Genomic DNA, 21,892 nt, shown 5'->3' on the forward strand with positions numbered 1-21,892 from the left:
TGCTTCTTGGGAGAAAAGCAATGACAAACCTAGACAGCATCTTCAAAAGCAGAGACATCACCTTGCCAACAAAGGTCCGTATAGTTAAAGCTATGGTTTTCCCAGTAGTGATGTATGGAAGTGAGAGCTGGACCATAAGGAAGGCTGATTGCCGAAGAATTGATGTTTTTGAATTATGGTGCTGGAGGAGACTCTTGAGGGTCCCATGGACTGCAAGAAGATCCTATCCATTCTGAAGGAAATCGGCCCTGAGTGCTCACCGGAAGGACAGATCCTGAAGCTGAGGCTCCAATACTTTGGCCACCTCATGAGCAGAGAAGACTCCCTGGAAAAGATCCTGATGTTGGGAAAGATTGAAGGCGCAAGGAGAAGGGGACGACGGAGGACGAGATGGTTGGACAGTGTTCTCGAAGCTACCAATATGAGTTTGACCAAACTGCAGGAGGCAGTGGAAGACAGGAATGCCTTGTGTGCTCTGTCCATGGGGTCACGAAGAGTCAGACACATCTAAACGACTAAACATCATATAGTCCTAGCTTTTTTATCTACATTTTTTTGGGGGTATATACTACAGTATTACTGTACTAATGAATGCATTTATTCTGTTGGCCTCTCCGCTCTTCCCTGTGTTTTTAAAGCCCTGGGAACTTTCTAAGGACCAGCATTACAGACCTATTTGGTCTGGTAAGTTTTGCTTTTGTACTCAGAGGACAGTTTGCCTATTCCTTCAAATACATCTTGGTCTTGTTTTTCAACAGATGTTTTGCCTGATTTTCTCGTAGCCCAGAAATGGTTATCGACTTAGCTTGCTTCTTCAGTTTCACTTCCAGCTCACGTTCACCTCCACTGGGATCTATATTTGTAGCCTTCCACATTTTAAAACCTCCAGTACATTGTGGTTATCATTTCAGCCTGTTCAAGTAAGTGAACATGGGAAATAGCATTTACCCGTACTCCTATGCTCGTTTCATAACGGAGGGGCTCTGTCAATATTTATTTATTTATCATATTTTATGCTGTCATTTGATATACACGTTGAAAGTGTTGTACAATATAAAACTGCTAAAACCAATTGCCTTTTACTGCGCAAGGGGGGGAAATGCAGATATGCAGATGTTTTCCCTTGGTGGAACAAAAATCAGCCACTTTAGTATTTTACTCTACAGCAAGAATAGGGAACTTGTGGCTCTCCAGATATTGATGAACATCATCCCAGACATTTGGCCATACGAGCTGAAGAGTATGGCAAAAGCCAAAATCATCTGGAAGCAGCTATCTACAGCTCTGTACAGCACTGTAAATTTTTAAAAGTATGAACAAGCTACCCGTGACTGAAGACCAGAATATGCACCTTGCACTACAAGATGCCTCTGCAGCAGTTTTCTCCATTAGAATTATTTCCACTTAAATTTGATTTTAAAAAATAAAAATGACTGGCTCTTCTTTTTCGTTTTTGTCCAATTTATATCTATAACAGACGCACAGCTATGTGTGACTGCCACATTTTCCGCCCTCCCTTCCCTACAGGTGGGCGGGGTTTGCGGCACCAAGTGGGGGCTTACCTGGGCAGGTGCCTCCCACCTGCTTGGGTTGGCCTTTGACCCGCCCTTGGCCAGGGAGGACAATGGATGGCTGGCCGGGGGTGGGGCTAAGGCCAAAGAAAAGAGGCTGACCTTTTCGACCAAGCCTCACTTGGGTTTCTTCCCTCCAGGATCACCCACCCAACCCTCCCTCAAAAATTAATAATTCTTGCTTCCAAATACAGTGGTACCTCGGGTTAAGTACTTAATTCATTCTGGAGGTCCGTTCTTAACTGTTCTTAACCTGAAGCACCACTTTAGCTAATGGGGCCTCCTGCTGCTGCTGCGCCACTGGAGCATGATTTCTGTTCTCATCCTGAAGCAAAGTTCTTAACCTGAAGCACTATTTCTGAGTTAGCTGCGTCTGTAACCTGAAGCGTATGTAACCCAAGGTACCACTGTAATTTCATCCTAGGTCAGCGGCCATCAAATTAACAATTATTTTTTTTAACAGACTAATATTTTGCATTCCAGGTCAACAGGTACTGCTGTGGTCATAAAATGGTTGCTGTATTCACAACCAGGGAAGAAATTCTCAGTCAGTATCTTCACTTATATAAATAAAAAGGTAAAGGGACCCCTGACCATTAGGTCCAGTCATGGCCGACTCTGGGGTTGTGGCGCTCATCTCGTTTTACTGGCTGAGGGAGCCAGCGTACAGCTTCCAGGTCATGTGGCCAGCATGACTAAGCCGCTTCTGGTGAGCCAGAGTAGCGCACGGAAACGCCGTTTACCTTCCCGCCAGAGCGGTACCTATTTATCTACTTGCACAAGGCTGCTAATTATAACTAAGGGGTCTAGGTAACATTGCTTCAGATGTTCTACAAAAGCACTGCAGAGCTGCTGCATTTCAAAACTTGGTAACACTTTTTTTGAAATCCCAATTCAAGATGAATATCCACTTTCACTTACATTTTGCCTCTGTATATTTGACGTTCTTAGGTTTTGACTATCACTTATATATACCAGAGAAATTACTTTATATTGCCTGGATAAACTTAAGAAAGGATATGTTTAAGACTCATTTTAGTTCCTTTGTAAAAAAAATTTTGGTTCCTTTGTAAAATTTTAATAACACTATTGACCTTGTAAAGGAATTTGTGGATGGCATAGCTGTTTAGAAGTAAATCCTATTAGAATCAGGAGACATGCTTCTGAGCAAGCATGGTTGGGATTTTCCAGGCTTCATTATGCTTATGTTCATACCAGAGTTTTAAAAAACCTAATTTTGTTTTGACGACCACCAGAAATCCTTTGGGACAGGTAGTTGGTTCCATAGCCAATATGGTTGTCTAATGTAAGGTGACTGTGAACATTAAGACACTGTACTCCATACAATATTTAGATTAATTTCTAATTTATACAAAACTTTCTGTGGTTGCTTACAGTTTGCATAAAGAGGGTACACAATGAGATAAAGTTTTTTATAGAAAAATTGAGTGTGTTTCTCTAATATTGAACCAATAGAGTGCAATACTCTGTGGTTGGTATTCAGCTAAGCTTTACTCAGAGTAAAACATAAACGTGACTAAGTTAGGTTCATTAATTTCAATAGATCTACTCTAAGTAAAACCTAGTTGCATACCACCCAGTATATCCATCTCTTTTGTGGGGGGAAGTGTAAGAGCCAAGAGCACAGATGAAATAAATGAGTTAGGGAATGATTAATCTCAGGTTATTTTCCTCTCAGGACTGTAGTATTATTTAGCCCTAGTTAATGACTGATGATGTGATTGTGTATTAGACATCAACATTGCACTTACAACTAATATATTTATTCTATTGTATGAAATATTTTTATATTTCTATGTTACATTTGTGATGAACTTTCTTAAAAACGCACTCTTTGATAAGGGAAGAATCCCTGAAGAAAAACATATAAAATAACCAGAACTCTCTCTCAGCATCCAAGGCTTAATATTTGCCCTCATAATACTGTAATTGAAGGCAGAAGAAACAGGGAAACAACACAGTTATTAGTTTTCAGGAGAGATAATCTTTATTTAAATGCTATTTCTGACCTGGGTATATTCCTAATACAAAGACTCCGAGTCCTACAGGTATATTAAAAATAGTGTGTGTGTGTGTGTAATAGATGAAATTTCACACTTGATGCCATTTGCTAAGATCAGAAGGCTGACTTAACTGAAAGGCAACCGTAAAACAACTGGGAAATGTTTCTTACTACGTTGCCCCGTTCTGTTCCTTTCTTTTCATGGCACGCACCCAAAAATGGTATAGGCATTAAACCAACAGATGTAGACCGCTGAGCTTCTGTTTCCCCTTGACTGGCCTGCAAAAAGTTTGGCACTAAACTGCTGAAGGGCTTCCAATATTTGGTGTCAAGAAAGTCCATCGGAAAGCGATTGCTCGGGCTCTCTCGTCCACCTTTATCAGAAGCAAGATAAGACTGGAGACATTAAGGAACTGGCCCTGGAAATTTCAATCGAGCTTTATTTACAGTGCTGCAAGATTAAACACTGCAAACTGGAAGCGACCCTTCCTCTTTGTTTTTGCAGTGTTTTAGCATAATAGGATTGTCAGAGCAAACCGAGCCAAGCTGCATGCGTGGCCGATTAACCCTGGAACCCTGTTGCAATGGTCAGATTATCACAACTGCCTGCAATTATTACTCAAAGGAAACTTATGGTACCTTAAGGAATGGCATCCATCTCCCATGTGCCCTTTCTGTAATTGCCACCCTGGCTAGATGGGAAGGGGGTGGCAACAAGAAGAAGAGCCTTTCTGGGTGTGTTGCTCTGAATATGGACAGCCGTTCCAAGGAGGCTTGCCTGACATCCACATCTTAGACACTAAGCAAAACCTGTTTAGTTCAACCCAGACATTTTTCTTAACTTGCTGAAGTCTGTCTTCCTTAGGTAAAGGTAAAGGGACCCCTGACCATTAGGTCCAGTCGTGGCCAACTCTGGGGTTGCGGTGTTCATCTCACTTTACTGGCCAAGGGAGCTGGCGTACAGCTTCCAGGTCATGTGGCCAGCATGACTAAGCTGCTTCTGGCGAACCAGAGCAGTGCACAGAAATGCCGTTTACCTTCCCACCGGAGTGGTACCTATTTATCTACTTATACTTTGTGCTTTTGAACTGCTAGGTTGGCAGGAGCTGGGACCGAGCAACGGGAGCTCACCCTGTCATGGGAATTCGAGCCACCGACCTTGTAGACTGGCAAGACCTAGACCTGTGTCTTCCTTGCCAATATTTAAATGTGAGGTCTCTCTTATTGGATGGAGGGTGGTACAAACTTGTTGTAAAAACACAAAAAGGAAGGAAGGAATCATTATTCACAACTATGAGAACTGTTCAGACATGTCTGCTGCAGCTGCCCCTACCTCTATGTGAGTAGACAGGCAGTGCAGTGTAGTGGTTAGAGCAGGGGTCGGCAATGTGCGGCCTATGGGCCGGATGCGGCCCACGAAGACCATTTTACCAGCCAACAAGCCAGCCCCCAACTGAACTGAATGCTCAGCAAGTCCCCCCCGTGCTGCGCTAAACCAGTGCGGCGCAGGGACTCGCTGAGCAGCGCCAGAAATTGTGTCTGTGCATGCACAGATACCAGAAATTGTGTCTGCGTATGTCCAGATGCTGAAAGTTGCTTCTACGCAGGCGTGATTTTCGGCATCTGGGCATGCACAGAAGCAATTTCCGGCACCGCGGACATGTGCAGATGCAATTTCTTGCATTGCGCTGCACCAGTCCGGCCCACGGACAATTTCTGTGGGAGTGATCCGGCCCATGGCCGGTAAACCTTGCTGACCCCTGGGTTAGAGTGTTGGACTAGGACCTGGGACATGAGGGTTCACTTGGCTGTGAAGCTCACTGTGTGACCTTGGGCCTGTCAGTGCCTCTCAGCCGAACCTACCTCTCAAGGTTGTTGTGGGGATTAAATGAGGAGAGGAACAACCATGTATGTCACCTTGAACTCCTTGGAGAAAAAATGCAAACAGCAAATAAAGAAATCAAAGTCTGAAAGCCCTTCCTCCTCCTCCTCCTCCTCCTCCTCCTCTTCTTTTATTGAATTTATATACCACCCTATACCTGGACCATAAAGAAGGCTGATCGCTGAAGAATTGATGCTTTTGAATTATGGTGCTGGAGGAGACTCTCAAGAGTCCCATGGACTGCAAGAAGAACAAACCTATCCATTCTGAAGGAAATCAGCCCTGAGTGCTCACTGGAAGGACAGATCCTGAAGCTGAGGCTCCCATACTTTGGCCACCTCATGAGAAGAGAAGACTCCCTGGAAAAGACCCTGATGTTGGGAAAGATGGAGGGCACAAGGAGAAGGGGGCGACAGAGGAGGAGATGGTTGGACAGTGTTCTCGAAGCTACAAACATGAGTCTGACCAAACTGCGGGAGGCAGTGGAAGACAGAAGTGCCTGGCGTGCTCTGGTCCATGGGGTCACGAAGAGTCGGACACGACTAAACGACTAAACAACAACATACCTGGAGGTCTCAGGGCGGTTCACAGAATAAAATCAAAAGATAAAGCCCCAAAATACATAATCAAAATAAAAACAACGACCCAATACCCCACCCCACCCCCATTTTATAAGGGCAAAGGATGTAAATCAGATCAACCAAAGGCCTGGTTAAAAAGGAACGTTTTTGCCTGGAGCCTAAAGGTGTATAATGAAGGGTCCAGGCGAACTTCCCACAGATGGGGAGCCACTGCATAGAAGGCCCTGTTCTCTTGTTGCCACCCTCCGGACCTCTTGAGGAGGAGGCACCTGAAGAAGGGCCTCAGAAGATGATATCAGGGTCCAGGTAGGTTCATATGGAAAGAGGCGGTCCTTGAATATTGTGGTCCTGAGCCATTTAAGGCTTCATAGGTCAAAACCAGCACAGCTGTATGCATGTAGGGACTCTCAGTTAGGAAGAGTTTCTACTGCTATCACTGCCTTTCCTTCTGCTACACTGTCATCATCGATTTTGCCCTACTTTTCTACAAAGATACAGAGAATGACCTTATGTGTGCTATTTTACAGAGGACAGTCCTCCACTTGAAGGGCCCTCTGAAAAGTTGAAGGGCTGTCTGGTCCAACAGCTGTTATATAAAGAGCCATGAGAAGGAAAAGTAGGAGTGCTGAAGTTGCCCAAGAACAACTCCATAGCAGATAGCAGATTGATCAGGCAAACAGGTCACCTGATCACAGGCTTCCCCACTATAGTAAAAAGTATTTGATGTCTATTTAAATTATAGCCATTCTTTCTAAATTTGCATCTAACAGGATGTGCAGATTTTCATGCAAAGTTGTGTCAGCTTTTGTCCTCTTTTGTGGTGAGGTATTTGCTGAAGAATTTCCTGTCTCCCTTGTTGAAGGCATCAGATCCAAGTGAAGAAAACAACAACAAACCTACACCATCCAAGTCCTTAAGTAAGATTTCTAGTTATTTTGGTGCCAAAATATTTGTGATTATGCTGGCTGCTTTTGTTCACCCACAGGAATTTATTTATTGTAATATCAGAATGAAGCAATATTCCTGGAAGCATTTTGTGTCCATAGCTTTGGCTTGCATACTTGAAAGGTGTGAAATACTGAGGTAAACTTGCTCCACTATTGTCACCAATTTATTTATTTTAGGACAAGTGTCCTCGTTCTTCTAACTCCTTAAATTTTATGCTTTCTGAATAGCTTCGTGCTGCTTTTCTTCCCTCATATTTAACTGAAAAATAAAAGGATTGATAAAAACAGTTAAACAGGTCAATTTAAAACATTTAAAAAATAGAAATGTTGATTACAACAGATGCCAACATTCTATATAAATGGATAGGCTTGTCTAAACCAAAATGTTTTGTAGTGTGAAGGACATTCTGCTATAACTGTGTTGACTTTGTGTAGCCAATTTTTGAATGAGTTTTCCTTGCACCATTCATCATCAGAACCACACAAATACCTTGTCTTCTTCCCACCCCGCTGTGTCACTGTAATGTCCTTCAGCACAAAGGTCACTTATTTGTTTTGTTTAAAGAAGGTGTCTCTTAATGAATGCCCAGCAATTTATCTCCGTTCCCATACTCTCCCACATTTCTCTGATGCAAATAGGGAAGTCCCATTCCATAATAATAATTTTACTATTTACACACACACACCCCATCTGACTGGGTTGCCCCAGCCACTCTGGGAGACTTCCAACTATATAAAAATGTAACAAAACTTTTAAAAAAGGGGTTCAGATGGCTCAGGGGTCGGACAACTCCATATCCTCCAACATTTATCCAAAGAAAATAGGGATGTCCTAAGGAAAAGTGAGGGACGTGGGTGGCACTATGGGTTAAACCACAGAGCCTAGGACTTGGTGATCAGAAGGTCGGTGGTTTGAATCCCCACGACGGAGTGAGCTCCCGTTACTCGGTCCCTGCTCCTGCCAACCTAGCAGTTCAAAAGCACGTCAAAGTACAAGTAGATAAATAGGTCCCGCTCCAGCGGGAAGGCAAACGGCGTTTCCGTGTGCTGCTCTGGTTCGCCAGAAGCGGCTTAGTCATGCTGGCCACATGACTCGGAAGCTGTACGCCGGCTCCCTATTTTCCTGTATTTGGAAAATAGGGACATTTGGAGGGTCTGTGTTCCTCCTTGAACAATCTCAGCATCTCTTCTACGCAACTCCGTTTTGCAGCATTTACGCTGGACTGGTTTCCATGGTTCCCCACTGCCTTTACTGACTAAGCCCCCACCTTGTATCTCCTGCACCTTCCTTGATTTTGCAACATCAACTGCTTTTTGTGGTGTGCTTCTCCAGGCCACAGCCCGGTCCCGGATGTGGGTGGCTCTGTGGTCTAAAGCACTGAGTCTCTTGGACTTGCTGATCAAAAGGCTGGCAGTTCGAATCCCCACGACGGGGTGAGTTCCCATTGCTCTGTCTCAGCTCCTGCCAACCTAGCAGTTCGAAAGCACACCAGCACAAGTAGATAAATAGGTACCGCTGCAGTGGGAAGGTAAATGGTGTTTCTGTGCGCTCTGGTTTCCATCACGGTGTTCCGTTGCACCAGAAGCAGTTTAGTCCTGCTGGCCACATGACCCGGAAAGCTGTCTGTGGACAAACGCTGGCTCCCTCGGCCTGAAAGCGAGATGAGCGCCACAACCCCGTAGTTGCCTTTGACTGGACTTAACCGTCCAGGGGTCCTTAACCTTTTTATACCTTTACCATAGCTACTGTTTTTAGAAGACCACAAAGGGTTCATGCTTTGGTCTCATTTGAGCACTGAATCAGATCTTTATATTAAGACATGGTGTCAGAGCTGCTTCAAGATCCTAGCTCACAGAGGATCACGCTAGCCAGCGGTCATTAAGTAAAAGTCTTTATTGAGTTACAGTTTCCATTCCCAAGCTGCTGCGTGCAACTCTACGTCTAATGGCTAGATCGGCGAAGCTCCGTCTGAGTCTCCGCCCCTTGTGCACCAACTTAATATCCTAGCCCTGCTCCACCTTTTCCGCCTGACTGCTCTCCTCTGGATCCCTCTGCCCCCCGGGGTCTCTTCCTTCCGGGATTCTTCCGACGCCGACCCCCCGGAACTCCCTGTCTCCTTGCGCCGGGCTTTAGGACCTGGCTCCCTTTCCTGGCTGCCTACTGCGTCACTTTCCTGTGCATTTGAACTTGGCGCGCGCGCCCAACCTTCCACTTTCCGTCTGACCGTTTCTTCGCTCCCCGATGGAGGTGTGGCCACTCCTGACTCGTGCCCTCCCCCCTGTTGCGAGCTGCCAGCGCTTGATCTCTGGCGCTCCTCCTCTTCCCTGCTCTCTGGCTGTGACGCTGGTCCCGATTTCCAACTGCTCTCCTCTGAGTCCCCACTGGCTCTATCTTCCTGGGGTGTCCCCCTAGGCTCCCCCCTTGCCCTGACCACTGGTGCTCCTTTCTGTGAATCTTCTGATTCACTGGAAAGACTCGGAGATCTCGGGTCGTCGTCATCACTCATCTTTTCTTCTGCCTCCTCCCCCTCGCTCTCTGTTTCCTCCCTTGCCCTTGCCTCTGCTCCTGAACCCCTGACACATGGGTTAGCTGCCGTCCGATCTGTTTATGTTCTCCAGTTCCTGCTACAGTGGTACCTCTGGATGCGAACGGGATCCATTCCGGAGCCCCATTCGCATCCAGAACCGAATGCAACCCGCGTCTGCACGTGCACAGGTCACGATTCGCCGCTTCTGCGCATGCGTATGACGTCATTTTGACCATCTGCGCATGGACTAGCAGCGAAACCCGGAAGTAACATGCTCCATTACGTCGCCACAGAGCCACTTCTGGCCTACCCAGGAGGTGGGGTTGTGGGCTTCACGCCCACCCCCACATGAGCGGGGGCTGGTTTCAGCCCCCGCGAGAGCAGGGGAATCCCGGCCGCGTCTCCCCCCCCCCAGCCAGCCAATCAGCTGGCTGGGGGGGCGTGGCCTGCCCTATTTAGGGCCGGCGCAGAGGGGCTCGTCCTCTTTTCGCTGGCTAGCCCCCACGTTTTCCCACCCTCCCTCCCTTTAGGTAGGCTTTAGGTAGGTCTCTGACTTTGGTATGGACTTCGGTCTGTCGCTGCAAGGGGCCTGGTAGGAATTTTCCCCAATTGGCAATTTACAGCCATTTGGGTTTTCGCCTACCTCGTAGCAACTCGTCACAACTCCTGGGCATTGGCGGTTAGGCATTGGTAAGAAGGGGTTAAGAGGATGTGTGTGGGGGAGGAACGCCATCACCCCCCCCCCAGTGAACGAAGGGTGGTCCGATAAAGGACTCCGGGGGGCGTGGCCCTGTCCAAAGCCTATGGAGATGTGGGCCAAAGGCACGCCCCCGAGTGGTGACCCGGGGGAGCTCCTAGTCGACGTGCCTCGGCGGGAGACTCCCCCGATATAGTGTTAAGCCTTCCCCGTGTCTCCAGCAAATGGGCTGGAGCCGGATAGTCGTTAGGACCGATGCCTAAGCCAATGCCTCTCATTCCTGAATTCAATAAAGCTGTGGCCTAATTCGCCCATTTAACCTTAAAATATGGTGTCTTGTGTCTTTATTTATGCAGAACCCGAAAATACTGGTCCCGAAGCTACTTCAACTCGTGGTATGACTGTATTTAGCATTAGGTTGAGAAGCTCCTGAGCAAAGCTACAGCTACAGCTGCTCCTGTAATAGCTTCTAAAGCCTCCCTAGGCATTTTCCTAAAACGTTTCAAGTTGAGATCTTCAAAATCTGCTTCCTTAGTGTTTCGGATTTGATCTTGTGCGAATGAAAGCAGCCAACTTTGTATATCAATTGAATGAAGGGTTTCGCAAGTGTTTCAATTGCTGGAATTGAGCCAGAGAACGCCAAGTTTCACCAGTTGTGTCTTAGGGGCAAGCAAGGTAACAACAAAGCCAGGATGGCAGAATTTAGCTCTTGTTTATATAACACTGCAGTTAAATCAGACCCAAGACTGCAGAGGAAGAGAGTTGTCTCTCTGTCAGCTTTAAGTCTCTTCAGTATGCCTGAATGTTGTAAACTTGAAAACAAGATTAGCACTGATGTACACAAGAGCAACAAAAGGACTTTACAAGGATCTATACAGATAGAATCAAGTTCTTAGGGAAAGCTATTGAATAACATGTTAAGCTTAACTTGGGAATTATCTCTTGAAATTGCTTTTCCTTTTTCAGGGTGTAGGCGCTGGGAGCTGCTAGCACACATTTAAGAGAAAGTGATCAGTATTGTCTTAGGTATTTGTTTGGGGGTATTTGGCTAAAGTAGCAAGCTTTTAATTGTGTTTACACTTAAATGATGGCAGGGAATGTTTCAAACCCATCAGAGTTCAGATGATATCCCATCTAGCTTTGAAGAGTTTAGCGTGCTGGGACACAAAGGGCTTTTGTAGCTCGCAAATTAAGAAACACGTTTTCAAACATTTGATTAAGCATCCAGGTTTGCATTTTCAGTTTCATTTAAATATATCATCTTTTCTAAAATGATACCAGCACCACTACCATCAATGAGTTATTTCGCCTAAAGTCCATAATAGCAAAGCTAGCCTAAACGGACAGGTTTTGTTTAATTCCTTGGTAGGTTCTTATATATTTTAACAGAACATATGTGTGTTATTCTGTATGTGTTTTATTCCCAGAGTTAGTCCCAGAGTTTGACTTAGTGCTGCATGCAAATCAGTTCACTGTTCAGGATTTGTCCTTGGTACTCAGCTCCTGGGACTAACTCTGGGAATAAAACACATACAGAATAACACACATATGTTGCTATATTTACATCCCCTTCTTTCTCAGAGTTTTAAGCCTAACAACAAACCTTTGAGGTAGTGTTGGTTCCTGTAAGATCATTTAGAACATCTAGGGAAATTCTGTTCATAGGTCTGTACCCTACAGAACGTCCGATGGCAGTGACCCCAAAAAGGGTATATTCTGCTGTTGCTTCTGTGCTATGGGATGCCCATCCTTTTAAATAAATCTCTGTTTGCCCAGTCTTTTCTTGACCAATAAGATCAGGCCCTGTCTTTATCTGTATGAATTGCCTAAAAAAAAATTCCTTTTAAATGCTTTTATATTTCTGTTTTGGTGGGTTTATGTTATATTGTTTTAAGGATGTTGTTTGCTGTTTTATGTTGTATACTGCCTAGTTTTTTTTTAAAAAAATAAGATGTATTATTCTTATTCTTTTCTTTCATAAAATCACACACAGACTTTCCTAAAAGAAAACTCTACAAGAGAGAAAAACTCCAATACTTACACAGATTAAAATGGCTCAGAAGGTAAGAAAACACTCACCTTTCACCCCTCCACCTCTTTCCCCCCTTTTCTTCCCAATGTCTCAACAAATGAAACTGATTTGTTAAAAATGTCACTTGAAGAAAAGAGAGAGCGACATTGCACATACTTTTGTAAACCAAGAAAATCTTTAATAATACAATTTTTTTAAAAAAGAAGGTAAGGAAACAACAAACACAAACTTATCCAGCTAATTAACATAAACACTTACACTTAAATCTCAGTAGGCTGAGTAACAAAACAAAATGCTGTCAAAAGCCCAAATAGACGCTGACCTCTTATTCTTATTAATTAATTAAATTTATATTCCACCCTTCATCAAAAGACCACAAGGCCGTTCACAGAATAAAATACAAAATGAAACACAAGTAAATAATTAAACCAGAACAACAAAACAATAACCCCCCCCCCCTCTCCACATACACATTTAAAAGGCTCCTTCCAGTAGCACCTTAAAGACCAACTAAGTTAGTTCTTGGTATGAGCTTTCGTGTGCATGCACACTTCTTCAGATACCCTTCTTCAGATACCCTTCTTCAGATTCAGATACACTTCTTCAGATTCGTGTGCATGCACACGAAAGCTCATACCAAGAACTAACTTAGTTGGTCTTTAAGGTGCTACTGGAAGGAATTTTTTTATTTTGACTATGGCAGACCAACACGGCTACCTATCTGTAATTTAAAAGGCTGTAATCAGCCAAAGGCCTGGTTGGAGAGGAATGTTTTTGCCTGGTGCCTAAAAATATAAAATGGGGGAGAATGCTTGTGAGATGCAGCCTTGTGGAATGGGGGTCAAGGGTAACTGTTGGTTTCTTGGTCCTCACCACTAGGATCAGATGAAATCAATGTGTTCTACATGTACATATGCACTCTGAACTGAGACCACATAAGTTTGACCAGTGCTTTCTTTCTTAAAAAATGTTTAGGGGTACAGTAGTACCTCTGATTGCGAACGGGATCCATTCCGGAGGCCCGTTTGCAGCATGAAAAGAGTGCAACCCGCAGAGGTGCGTCTCAGCACGCGTGGGTTGCGATTCACCGCTTCTGCACATGCGCGTGACATCATTTTGCGCTTCTGCGCATGCGCGAGCGGCGAAACCCGGAAGTAACCCTTTCCGGTACTTCCGGGTTGTGGCGGGATGTAACCTGAATGAATCTAACATGAAACAAACATAACATGAGGTACGACTGTACTCTCATTTTCCTACTCATACCGAAATACTGCCCCTCAATGAGGCCAAACTTAGATTCACAAAATGTTTAGGGGTATGCATACCCCTGCGTCGTTGTCCCCCCAAAAACCCCACTGTGTTTGATCCACCATCAGGTTGTCAATGCAGCTGTTCCAGCCGCTCATGGCCGCAGAGGGCAATGCGGGGGATGCAGTCGCACGGATGGCAATGAGGAGGAGATGAGGCCGCTTGCTCACTGCTGCTGGGCCTGGATGCAAAAGCCTGGAGGGGGCGGTTGGCAGCTGCTTCTGTTTGCAGGGGAACCCGGGGGAGAAGGGGACGCACGATCTGGATTTGCCACAGGCGGCGGCGTAGGCAGATCTCGCCAGACTATATTTTTGGGGGAAAATGAACAAATTCCTATGCCCCACAAATAACCCAGAGATGCATTTTAAATAAAAGCACACATTCTACTCATGTAAAACATAGTTGCGTGTCGAGGTCTCCAGGTCCACCCCAATAACTCACACATCACACAGAATTTTTGTTTAAGGTTTTTGGCATAATTTTGGCCACAACTTTATTAAAATACAAATTTGTGAGTGGTTGCGTAGGCATTGGTTGCGACTATCTGCCCCCACCATGGGGGACAGACTGACATTCCGCACGATGCGAAAGTCAGAATGGGGGAATACACTTGGGGGTTACGCGGAGCAGGGAACCTGCCCTCACCCCAAATGCAACCAGGAGCTCATTGCGATGGCCCGAGCCCCCTTGACAGAGTGGACAAGCAATAGTTAGCCCCCAATTCCTTTAACAGAATCCCTTGCAGCAGCAGCATTAGAGGGGCAGGCACAGCCAATCCATGCCCCTCAACCAACCAAACCATAAACCAATGCCTAACCGCGAACCTTACAAGTTGTGACGATTTGCTACGCAGTAGGCAAAAACCAAATGGCCCCAGCCAATCAGCCAGATGGACAAAATTCCTACCGGGCCCCTGCCCCAAAGCAGACGACCCCATGACAGGCATAGCAAGGTCAAAGCGAACAACCCTAATTCTAGGGAGAGGGAGGATGGGCAATCCGATGCACGGGCGAAAAGGGGAAGCTCTAGCCTCGTGCAAGGAGTTTTAGCATTTCTGGCTGTCAATCAATAAATGGCAACATTAATTTCTTCCCAACAACAAGGGAAGCCCCAATCGCATCAGTGGCCAACGATCAGTTAGCCCGCCCCACAACTTTGGAGTGTCCTGGCGGCCCCCACCGCAACACGTGCTCTCCGTGAAGGAGAACACGCTCTGTCAACTTTCAGATTTGAAAATAAGGGATCAGCAGCCTCAAAAATAAGGGATCAGCAGCCTCACCTGTCTACGGGATATCTAACAATCCGGAATAGCAGCAGGAAGCGGCGGGAAACGGCGCTGGAATAAGGGAATTTCCCGCAAAACAAGGAAAGGTTGACAGCTATGATGTAAAAACACCAGGCAGGCCCCACAAATAACCCAGAGATGCATCTTAAATAAAAGGACACATTCTACTCATGTAAAAACACGCTGAATCCCAGACCGTCCACGGTCCGGATTGAGAAGGCCCCCAGGTCTTAGTTTGCCTACCCATGAACTAGAACATAAAACTCTCCATCTGTTAAACTTAGTCTGTGTATAGATTCTTATTCTTAAATGCCCAGGTTCCTCTGAACTACTAATCCAGATTATATTTCTATATATTTACAGACCACTTAATGCCAAAATAGATGTTGGCAGCGGTGCCAAAACAAAAAGGAATTCGGGAGCTTTATCAAATGCTTGTCTTAATCAAAGTAGACCAATTGAAAGTAATGGACATGAGTAACTTAGGTTCATTAATTCCCACAGGTCTACTCTGGGTAGGACTCGCACAGGATACAACCCAAAATTTCAAACCTGTGGAAAGGATTCTCTTTCTCCCTTCCTTCCACAAGTCCATATGTATATATGTCCAATAAATATACTGAACGTAGGAAATTGCTTTCACCAAGAAGGTGCAACTGTTTAAATTTGGTGTCCGTAATAATTTTGCCCATGCTCTGCTGAGAAAATGATGTTGCACTAAAAAGCGTTTGGGATCTTGCACCTGTCTGCTTTTCCTGCCGAGGTCATAACACACATGTCTTTCCCCCTTTCTCTTGGTTTTTATAAATGCTATTAACTTTTAACAAGCCCAATACTCTACTGGTGCATATAGAGAGACTACTTAACCCTATATAGCTGTGTGTAAACCTTTTCCCTCTCCCCCTCCACAATACCAGCTTGAAGCACCTGATGATGACCCATAAGCTTTTAGAACAAGGCCACATTTCTCCACACCGCCCAATTACCTCCATAAAGCAAGGAGTTATGTTTCCAGTGTAAATGCTGCGATGGAAGAGGAGCAGAAACAGAAAACAAATAATGCGACTTGGTGAACTGTTCGGGTTCCTTGGGATCTCTTGGCTGAAATGCCATTCTGAAAAATAAAACTGCTTTGAACATGCTTCTGAAGTTAAAAGAAAGGCGCAATAAGGACAAAGAGCAGAGGTGGAAAGTTGTCATGGGAGACAAGGAAGGGGACGGTAATTTTTTTTAGACCTTAAACTATGAAATGGGAATCTAATCTGTTTCTCAGCAGGCTTCTGGGTCTGAAATGTAATTTCTGTTGTTACAGTAAAATTGCTTTTTTACATGGTTTTTTTTTTGTTTTAAGAAAACCTTCATTACCTATAATTAATTTTTCTAGTCACTCTCCCTCCCCCACATAAAAATGAAAATGCCCTTATTTTTTTCTGTGCAGGATAGGAGACAGGACGACCAATATAAGAGAATCCAGCATGAGTGGTTTATATGAACTTATGACCATTGCTATGAACTTACGACACCCTTCTCTACAAAATCCCTCTCGATTTATATTCTCACAGGCCACTTCACAATAAATTCCCTGCCCCGGAGCTCAAGACCACCCCTCCATACATCATACATACATCACAGAAGGGGTGTAACCCAAGACCACCCCCCACAAACATATCTACATCACAGAAAAGGCGGTCTACAACAGAAATCTGAGTGCGTTATTTATCTCCTGTCTGGCAAATTACCTGTCAATGGTCACTTGACTGGATACCCTGGGGAGCCTGGCCCATAGATGTCAACTTTCAGATTTGGAAATAAGGGATCAGCAGCCTCACCTGTCCCGGGGACAGTCTACGGGATATCTAACAATCCGGGGTAGCAAAGGGAAGCAGCGGGAAACGGCACTGGAATAAGGGAATTTCCTGCAAAAAAGGGGAGGTTGACAGCTATGGCCTGACCAGACTTTTGTAATGACAAATACTTAGTTCCTGAGCCAGGTCACAGGCTCACCCTATTCATATACAGATATACCCTTAAGACTGGATTTGTGAATGAAAAGACAATGGGGAGGCTTTTCCATTTTCCTTCAACCTTGCAGAGAAATATTTGAGGTCAATTTGGGAGGGACAAAATGGTTTCAGGACTTTTTCTGTGGGGTTTCAGACATGTGGTTTATATATGCAGTTATGAACATTTATCATATATACAGTGGTACCTCGGGTTACATACGCTTCAGGTTACAGACTCCGCTAACCCAGAAATATTACCTTGGGTGAAGAACTTTGCTTCAGGATGAGAACAGAAATCGTGCTCCGGCGGTGCAGCGACAGCGGGAGGCCCCATTAGCTAAAGTGGTGCTTCAGGTTAAGAACAGTTTCAGGTTAAGAACAGACCTCCAGAACGAATTAAGTACTTAACCCGAGGTACCTGTGTGTGTGTGTGTGTGTATGTATATATATATATATATATATATATATATATATATATATATATATATATATATAAAACCTTGATTTTTTTAAATTTCACTTGCTTTGGAGACTGCTAATGGGCCACATAACAGGCAAAGTAAGGCCTCTTCCATTCCTCTTCTCTACAGCAGTGTGTAGAACCATTTCATTTTCCTGGCTGTTCCATCACTGACCTTAAACCAGGGACGGGGAACTGTGGCCCTCCAGATGGTGTTGGACTACATCTCTCTTTGTCCCTAAACCATTGACAATGCTGGCTGGATGAAACGGTGAAATCTGTTATGATTAAATGGGCACAGGATGTTGGACATAATATTATGTTTGCTGACTGGGAACAGTTATGGACCACAGGTATGAAGTTTACGGCATGTAATGCCTTAAGAGAGAATATTATGAAAATGATATACAGGTGGTACATGACCCCAGTCAAGCTCGCAAAAATCTATCATTTGCCCGATAACAAATGTTGGAAATGTAAAGAAACGGAAGGTACATTCTTTCACCTTTGGTGGACGTGCCCAAAGATTAAGGCTTTCTGGGAAATGATATATAATGAACTGAAAAAGGTATTTAAATATACCTTCCTGAAGAAACCAGAGGCCTTTCTCCTGGGCATTGTTGGCCAATTGGTGCCAAAGAAGAACAGAACTTTTTTTATGTATGCAACAACAGCAGCAAGAATACTTATTGCAAAGTATTGGAAGACACAAAATCTACCCACTCTGGAAGAATGGCAGATGAAGGTGATTGACTATATGGAACTGGCAGAAATGACTGGCAGAATCCGAGACCAGGGAGAAGAGTCGGTGAAAGAAGACTGGAAGAAATTCAAAGACTACTTACAGAAACATTGTAAAATTAATGAATGTTAGAAGGATGTTGGAGAGAAACTAAGCGGTTTCCAGCTGTAATGCTTTAAGAGATATGAAAAAAAATAATGAGGTTTTACAAATGGGTAAAAGTTTAATGGTAAGGATTTGCTGAACTAACAAATCGAACTGGAATACAAAGAAGGGAGGTATGAGGAGGTCTGAGGAAATAAGTGTATGGAAGTTATGTTATTGAAAATTAATGTGTGTTTTTAACTGTTTTTTATTTTGTATGTTTATTTTCCTTTTTTCTTGTTTTATCTTAAAAACTTTTAATAAATATCTTTTAAAAAAAAAGACAATGCTGGCTGGAACTGATGGGAGTTTATTCATTTATGGAATTTATATACCGCTCTATACCCAGAGGTCTCAGGCTGGTTCACAGAAAAGATCACAATACATAAAATCAAAATAAGAACAATAACCCAGTAACATGCCACCCCCCCCCAAAAAGAGCCACATTTTTAAAAGGGTAAAGGATGTCGATCAGGTCAACCAAAGGCCTGGTTGAAAAGGAACATTTCTGCCTGGCACCTAAAGGTATATAATGAAGCTGCCAGGTGAACTTCCCTGGGGAGAGCATTCCACAGATGGGGAGCCACTGCAGAGAAGGCCCCGTTCTTGTGTTGCAACCCTCTGGACCTCTTGAGGAGGAGGCATACAAAGGAGAGCCTCAGAAGATGATCTCAGGGTCTGGGTAGGTTCGAGTTGAGTCTAATAACATCTGGAGGGCCACAGGTTCTACATCACGGCAAGAGGACCTGATGCTAACAGCTCTCTGCCTACCTGGGATTCCCAGCAATTGGCATTCAGAGACATTTTGCCTCTGATAATGAAGTAACAACATAGCCATAATGACTAATAGCCATTGACAGGCTTATGCCCCATGAATTTGCCTAATCCTTTTGTAGAGCCATCCAAGTTGGTAGTCATTGCTACTGAACTCTCTGAAGTACAGCAGTACCTCGGTTTGCGTGTTCAGACCCAGAAACCTCCTCCCTAAATAAATTCACACATGACTCAAATTTTGGTTTTGGTTTTTGGCAGAATTTAGGCCACAACTTTATTGATTACAGAAAGTGACTGGTTGCATAGGCTCTGGTTTGACTAGCTCCCTGCACCCTTGCAGATAGCGCTGACCCAGGGTTCCAGCATAGGTCAGCCAAGGGTGAACACCTGGATAAGCGGAAATCCGGGAACAGGCTAACTCCACCACCCAAATATCCCCCTGGACTCAGGCATGGGCACAACCCCCTCTCAGGGGTTGACCAAATCATCGAGTCCCTGGATTCCTTTAACAGAATACCCTTCACATAGGGATGGTGAGAGCGTTCTCCCATCCCTATCACCTGAACTAGAGCCTATCCGCAACCTTACAAGTTGTGACGATTTGCTACATGGCAGGCGAAACCCAAATGGCAACAGCCAATCAGCCAAGTGGGGAAAATTCCTGCTGTGCACCTGTCCCAACGACAGACGACACATGACGGCATAGCAAGGTCAAGCGCAAAACCCCCTAAAAGTAGGGAGAGGTGAGCAGGTGTTCCAAATGCACGTGCCGAAAGAGGAAGCTCTGGGTCACGTGCATGGGCATAAATAGGCCCCTCAAACTGTTTGGACTGCGTCCCATTGGCAGATTGCACCCAGCTTCGAGGGACCTGCTAATCGGGTATTGTGGCTGATCAATTGTACCCAGTTTTCCAGGTCTCACCCCAAAGGGAGGACCCAATTTTTTAACGTCTCTGTTGACGAACATTTGGGTTTTTGAACGCCGTAAACCCTGTAGTAAATGCTTTGGTTTTTGAACAAGCCTTGGAAGTCGAACATGCCATGTGGCTTCTGCTGAGTGCAGGATCCTGAAGCCCAGCTGTCAGCTATTGAGTTTTTGGTTTTTGAACGTTTCAAAACTCAAAGTGTTCCGGAACGGAACTGTACTTTATTTTGTCCTGAATCTTCCAACATTCAGTTTCCTTGGATTTCCATGAGTTCCAGGATTATAAAAGGGAGAAAAGCCCTGTGCATAATTTTATACACTTCTGTCACGTCCCCTCTTATTCACCTTTCCTCTAATTTAAGAAGCCCCAAATGTCTTTTTGTTGTTATTGTGGCTTCTTAAAAAAAAGGGAATGGTTGGGGAAACTTTGCGAGTACCTGGAATTAGCAAAATTGACAGATATACTAAGGAGAAAATCCAAAACTATGGTTATGAAGCAATGGGAGTTTTTAAATGATTATGTACAAAACCAGGGCTCGACTACAAAAATCTGGTTGTGTTTAGAATAATCTTGTGCGTAATATAAAAAATACAAAGTGAGACATTAAGGAAATCCAAAGGGAAAATAAGAAGAACAGAGGTTCTGATGAACGGATTATTAAAAACACGTGAGGTAAATGGTGGAAGTCTTCCCCCCCCCCAAAAACCCCCCCCCCAATTTATTTAAGGTAGATAAGGACAAGATGAAATTATACAATTATACAAATAAATATAGATGGGAAACGGCTATGTACTGTGAGTATTTATCTACTTTAAAAAATTTTCACATATGATCTTTCTCTTTTACTTCTTTATTCTTTCTTTGTTCTTTTCTTCTTTTTTCTGATATCTTATCTTTCATTTCACTGCTTTATTGTGAATGGCATTTTTTTTTTAAAAAAGGAACCCCAAATGTCACAACCTTTCCTCAGGAGAGAGCTGCCCATCCCCTTGATCATTCTGCACTGGGTGCCAGTGGCGTAGCGTGGGGGGTGCAGGGGGGTCCGGCCGCACCGGGCGCAACATCTGGGGGTTAGGGTTAGGGGGCGCAAATCCATGGGTTAGGGGGCACAAATCCACGGGTTAGGGGGCGCAAATTACTTGCCTCGCCCCGGGTGCTGACAACCCACGCTACGCCACTGCTGGGTGCCCAGCAGTCCCCCTCAGCCTCAGAACATTCATGATCTGATGTATGCGTCTTGAGTTTCAGACTTGTGATTTGCCCTCTATCTGGACGGAGCCACGAGCCCCACTCCCTCATGTTCCCAGTTAGTAATAGAAATGTTTCATGCAAAAGCTCCCGTTGAGAAGATCCTGGCCCTGACAGATAATCAATGGCTTCCAAGAGTAGGTCAAATCATTTCACGCCGGCACACAAAAGGCAGTTTAAGGCAGTGAGCGTGGGAGTTCTAAGGAGACAATTTTAACATGCTATTTTCTCAAGGCAGAGCAGGGTATATAGACAGAGAGGATGATGAGGGGATGCATGTCTGCTCGGCAGTCAAATTCAAAGGATCAGATGCAGCCATCTAGAAAAGAAATTCTCTCCGTTTGCAGGCTTCGACAGCTGTCTTCCCCTACCCCAGTATTGGCACTTCGTCTGTTTGGCACGGTGGACTATGTGTTGGACTAGGTGCCCAGGGTTCAAATCAGCCACAAAACTCACTAGGGTGACCTTGGGCCAGGCACAGTCTCTCCGCCTAACCTACCTCAAAAGGTTGTTGTCAGGATAAACTTGAGCTCCTTGGAGGAGATATACATGCAATAAAAACAACTTAGAATTTTAGTTTTTCTCGCCATTGGCTATACCAGCCCTAAGATCTACAGGTGAATGGCGGTATATAAATTAAATCAAGCATAGGCAAACTTGGCCCTCCAGATGTTTTGGGACTACAAGTCCCATCATCCCCGACCACTGGTGTTGTTAGCTAGGGATGATGGGAGTTGTTGT

General features: G+C 44.6%; 1 protein-coding gene and 1 long non-coding RNA gene across 2 annotated transcripts in view; both read right to left on the bottom strand.

The window, feature by feature from the left end:
- Positions 1–21,892, bottom strand: part of LOC308597773 (cryptic protein-like) — a 442,052-nt gene that overhangs the window by 10,675 nt on the left and 409,485 nt on the right. The gene's annotated exons all lie outside the window — the stretch shown is intronic.
- LOC308597886 lies at positions 12,994–17,266 on the bottom strand. Its single transcript, XR_014013252.1, has 3 exons — positions 16,594–17,266; positions 15,841–15,968; positions 12,994–13,872 (listed from the first exon to the last, which is right to left on the bottom strand). It is a non-coding gene; the product is annotated as an uncharacterized lncRNA (long non-coding RNA).

The sequence above is a fragment of the Podarcis bocagei genome, assembly GCF_964188305.1.
Source record: "Podarcis bocagei genome assembly, chromosome: 11".
NCBI classification, from domain to species: Eukaryota; Metazoa; Chordata; class Lepidosauria; order Squamata; family Lacertidae; genus Podarcis; species Podarcis bocagei.